At 55.6% G+C, this 5,000-nt stretch overlaps 3 non-coding genes across 3 annotated transcripts in view; all 3 read left to right on the top strand.

The window, feature by feature from the left end:
- Positions 1–2,187: 2,187 nt before the first annotated feature.
- Positions 2,188–4,096, top strand: LOC126112856 (small subunit ribosomal RNA). Its single transcript, XR_007524592.1, has one exon. It is a non-coding gene; the product is annotated as a small subunit ribosomal RNA (ribosomal RNA).
- A 351-nt stretch (positions 4,097–4,447) lies between these two features.
- LOC126112864 (5.8S ribosomal RNA) lies at positions 4,448–4,602 on the top strand. Its single transcript, XR_007524599.1, has one exon. It is a non-coding gene; the product is annotated as a 5.8S ribosomal RNA (ribosomal RNA).
- A 188-nt stretch (positions 4,603–4,790) lies between these two features.
- LOC126112861 (large subunit ribosomal RNA) overlaps positions 4,791–5,000 on the top strand; it is a 4,222-nt gene continuing 4,012 nt past the window's right edge. The window contains exon 1 of the ribosomal RNA XR_007524596.1: positions 4,791–5,000. This exon is cut by the window's right edge and continues 4,012 nt beyond it. This is a non-coding gene — a ribosomal RNA (large subunit ribosomal RNA).

The raw sequence follows: 5,000 nt of genomic DNA on the forward strand, positions 1-5,000 counted from the left end.
CTAACCTATGTCACCTTAACCTAACCTATGTCACCTTAACCTAACCTATGTCACCTTAACCTAACCCATCTTGCACCTTAACCTAACCTATGTCGCCTTAACCTAACCTCTGTTGCACCTTAACCTAACCTGTGTTGCACCTTAACCTAACCTGTGTTGCACCTTAACCTAACCTGTGTTGCACCTTAACCTAACGCAATTTGCACCGCAATGTAACGCAATTTGCACCGCAATGTAATGCAATTTGTACCGCAATCTACCCCAAGTTGTACCGCAATCTACCCCAAGTTGTACCGCAATCTACCCCAAGTTGTACCGCAATCTACCCCAAGTTGTACCGCAATCTACCCCAAGTTGTACCGCAATCTACCCCAAGTTGTACCGCAATCTACCCCAAGTTGTACCGCAATCTACCCCAAGTTGTACCGCAATCTACCCCAAGTTGTACCGCAATCTACCCCAAGTTGTACCGCAATCTACCCCAAGTTGTACCGCAATCTACCCCAAGTTGTGCCGCAATCTACCCCAAGTTGTGCCGCAATCTACCCCAAGTTGTGCCGCAATCTACCCCAAGTTGTGCCGCAATCTACCCCAAGTTGTGCCGCAATCTACCCCAAGTTGTGCCGCAATCTACCCCACGTTGTGCCTTAACCTAACCCACGTTGTGCCTTAACCTAACCCACGTTGTGCCTTAACATAACCCACGTTGTGCCTTAACATAACCCACGTTGTGCCTTAACCTAACCCACGTTGTGCCTTAACCTGCTCTGTAAATGGCATATGACACGTTACATTAATGTATTGTTGTCCAACCGCAACCCGCTCAGAATGTTGTGTACACAGCTACGTGTCATCTCCCCATAACAGCTGTATTGCAGTGTGGTACGCCATAGAGACGTGTGGGAGTAATGGACGCAGTGGATGGCGATCAGCATGAGCCGTCTGTTCATGTAGTGGCGCGTGTATGCAGACATAGTAGTCTCTTCTCACACAATGTGATAGCACGGTGTCCCGCGTTCCACATCTGCGACATGCTACAGAGGCCGGTTGACAGTTCGTCGCGCAATGGACATCGCATACGTACGGGGGCACCTTCCACGTGCCCTCTAGTCGGGCACATTTTGTTGCGTGGATGTGAGCGGATGTAGTGTGTCTTTACACCTGACAGGCAGGCATGCAATAATAGTTGACTTTGCAAACGGGGATGGACGTGGACGTGTACGTTTACTGGTGACGTTACGCAAATGAACAACTGGTAACCCGTTGTGGTGCGGTTGATCTTGCTGGAGGTACATCTGTGAGGGCAACGATCGGTACAGCTATGACGCGGTTGTGTCAGCGATACCCACCACACCAATGAACGTGAATGTGGATCTGGGTGTGAAGCGATACGCGGCTGTGGGTGGGTGGGACTGTCCCCGGCCGGTGAGGGGGGGGCCGCCCGGCGTGCTGGCCGCGCGGTGCGTGGGCGCACGCGCTACAGCCGGCTGGTGGGGGCGCCCAGTGGCAGGCGCGCCGGCCGACGGACGCGGCAGGCGGCGCAGCTGCGCGCCGGGGCACCCTGCGCGCGGCGCCGTGCAGCCAAAGTGGGTCCTCGCCGGCCCGGTGCGAAGCGCGGTGGACATCTGCAGTGTGCTGGTCCGATTGAGGACTGTGTGCGTTGAGGATGCGCCGCCGCCCGGCACTCGGCGCCGCGACGCCGTCTGCTGCTCGGTCGCCCCAGCGGTTCTCGCTGGTGGTTTGTATCGCAGTTGTGCAGACGTGTTGGCACGTGCGCTGTGCTGGGAGAGTTCGCTTCGGCACCCACGTGGGGCCTTTGCCCTTCTGTGGCGCTGGCGTTGGAGCTGCCGGTCACCGTAGGTGGCGCGTGTTGTCTCCCGCCGGCAATGCCACGACAGCACGCTCCCGGGCCTCTGTCGGCAGCGGCAAGCTCAGTTGGGAGCACGGGTGGTCGCACCTAAAGCGTCTACTCGCCTAACTCCGGGCGATTGCGCCTCTCTCGAACCCGACCAAGTACTTAGGACGGCGCTGCGCGCCGCCGGGACCTGAGAGGGTTTCGAGGTGTATTGTGCAGGGGAGCTCAGCCTCCTCCTGTTTGCAGAATAATTGAGCGGACGCTTGCGTGTTCGCGCGGGCCCCCGGGACACACTCCCGGGCGGCCGGCTGCTCAGCTCTAGTTGACGCAGCTCCCTGGTTGATCCTGCCAGTAGTCATATGCTTGTCTCAAAGATTAAGCCATGCATGTCTCAGTACAAGCCGCATTAAGGTGAAACCGCGAATGGCTCATTAAATCAGTTATGGTTCCTTAGATCGTACCCACGTTACTTGGATAACTGTGGTAATTCTAGAGCTAATACATGCAAACAGAGTCCCGACCAGAGATGGAAGGGACGCTTTTATTAGATCAAAACCAATCGGTCGGCTCGTCCGGTCCGTTTGCCTTGGTGACTCTGAATAACTTTGGGCTGATCGCACGGTCCTCGTACCGGCGACGCATCTTTCAAATGTCTGCCTTATCAACTGTCGATGGTAGGTTCTGCGCCTACCATGGTTGTAACGGGTAACGGGGAATCAGGGTTCGATTCCGGAGAGGGAGCCTGAGAAACGGCTACCACATCCAAGGAAGGCAGCAGGCGCGCAAATTACCCACTCCCGGCACGGGGAGGTAGTGACGAAAAATAACGATACGGGACTCATCCGAGGCCCCGTAATCGGAATGAGTACACTTTAAATCCTTTAACGAGTATCTATTGGAGGGCAAGTCTGGTGCCAGCAGCCGCGGTAATTCCAGCTCCAATAGCGTATATTAAAGTTGTTGCGGTTAAAAAGCTCGTAGTTGGATTTGTGTCCCACGCTGTTGGTTCACCGCCCGTCGGTGTTTAACTGGCATGTATCGTGGGACGTCCTGCCGGTGGGGCGAGCCGAAGGCGTGCGACCGCCTCGTGCGTGTTCGTGCGTCCCGAGGCGGACCCCGTTGAAATCCTACCAAGGTGCTCTTTATTGAGTGTCTGGGTGGGCCGGCACGTTTACTTTGAACAAATTAGAGTGCTTAAAGCAGGCAAGCCCGCCTGAATACTGTGTGCATGGAATAATGGAATAGGACCTCGGTTCTATTTTGTTGGTTTTCGGAACCCGAGGTAATGATTAATAGGGACAGGCGGGGGCATTCGTATTGCGACGTTAGAGGTGAAATTCTTGGATCGTCGCAAGACGAACAGAAGCGAAAGCATTTGCCAAGTATGTTTTCATTAATCAAGAACGAAAGTTAGAGGTTCGAAGGCGATCAGATACCGCCCTAGTTCTAACCATAAACGATGCCAGCCAGCGATCCGCCGCAGTTCCTCCGATGACTCGGCGGGCAGCCTCCGGGAAACCAAAGCTTTTGGGTTCCGGGGGAAGTATGGTTGCAAAGCTGAAACTTAAAGGAATTGACGGAAGGGCACCACCAGGAGTGGAGCCTGCGGCTTAATTTGACTCAACACGGGAAACCTCACCAGGCCCGGACACCGGAAGGATTGACAGATTGATAGCTCTTTCTTGATTCGGTGGGTGGTGGTGCATGGCCGTTCTTAGTTGGTGGAGCGATTTGTCTGGTTAATTCCGATAACGAACGAGACTCTAGCCTGCTAACTAGTCGCGTGACATCCTTCGTGCTGTCAGCGATTACTTTTCTTCTTAGAGGGACAGGCGGCTTCTAGCCGCACGAGATTGAGCAATAACAGGTCTGTGATGCCCTTAGATGTTCTGGGCCGCACGCGCGCTACACTGAAGGAATCAGCGTGTCTTCCTAGGCCGAAAGGTCGGGGTAACCCGCTGAACCTCCTTCGTGCTAGGGATTGGGGCTTGCAATTGTTCCCCATGAACGAGGAATTCCCAGTAAGCGCGAGTCATAAGCTCGCGTTGATTACGTCCCTGCCCTTTGTACACACCGCCCGTCGCTACTACCGATTGAATGATTTAGTGAGGTCTTCGGACTGGTACGCGGCATCGACTCTGTCGTTGCCGATGCTACCGGAAAGATGACCAAACTTGATCATTTAGAGGAAGTAAAAGTCGTAACAAGGTTTCCGTAGGTGAACCTGCGGAAGGATCATTACCGACTAGACTGCATGTCTTTCGATGTGCGTGTCGTGTCGCGCAACACGCTACCTGTACGGCAGCAGCCGTGCGCCGCGTGCGGAACCACGCGTGCCTCTCAAAACTAACTGAAAAATGTTGTGTGGTACGAGCGCTGAAGCTCTGGAGCGGCTGGCCTGCGGCACCTGGCGCCTGGCGCCGGTTTTGAATGACTTTCGCCCGAGTGCCTGTCCGCTCCGGTGTGGAGCCGTACGACGCCCATCGGCCGTGAGGCCGTTGGACACAGAACGCTGGAACAGGGGCCGTCAAACGCCTCAGTCCCGCCTATGCAACTGTTTTGAAAGAGACAGTGGAAACTAACAGAAAAGATCACCCAGGACGGTGGATCACTCGGCTCGTGGGTCGATGAAGAACGCAGCAAATTGCGCGTCGACATGTGAACTGCAGGACACATGAACATCGACGTTTCGAACGCACATTGCGGTCCATGGATTCCGTTCCCGGGCCACGTCTGGCTGAGGGTCGGCTACGTATACTGAAGCGCGCGGCGTTTGTCCCGCTTCGGAGACCTGGGAGTGTCGTGGCCGCCTGTGGGGCCGGCCGCGTCTCCTCAAACGTGCGATGCGCGCCCGTCGCCTGGCGGTTCGCATACCGGTACTTTCTCGGTAGCGTGCACAGCCGGCTGGCGGTGTGGCGTGCGACACCTCGTACAACGACCTCAGAGCAGGCGAGACTACCCGCTGAATTTAAGCATATTACTAAGCGGAGGAAAAGAAACTAACAAGGATTCCCCCAGTAGCGGCGAGCGAACAGGGAAGAGTCCAGCACCGAACCCCGCAGGCTGCCGCCTGTCGTGGCATGTGGTGTTTGGGAGGGTCCACTACCCCGACGCCTCGCGCCGAGCCCAAGTCCAACTTGAATGA

This window comes from Schistocerca cancellata, unplaced genomic scaffold (assembly GCF_023864275.1).
Source record: "Schistocerca cancellata isolate TAMUIC-IGC-003103 unplaced genomic scaffold, iqSchCanc2.1 HiC_scaffold_230, whole genome shotgun sequence".
Classification (NCBI taxonomy): domain Eukaryota; kingdom Metazoa; phylum Arthropoda; class Insecta; order Orthoptera; family Acrididae; genus Schistocerca; species Schistocerca cancellata.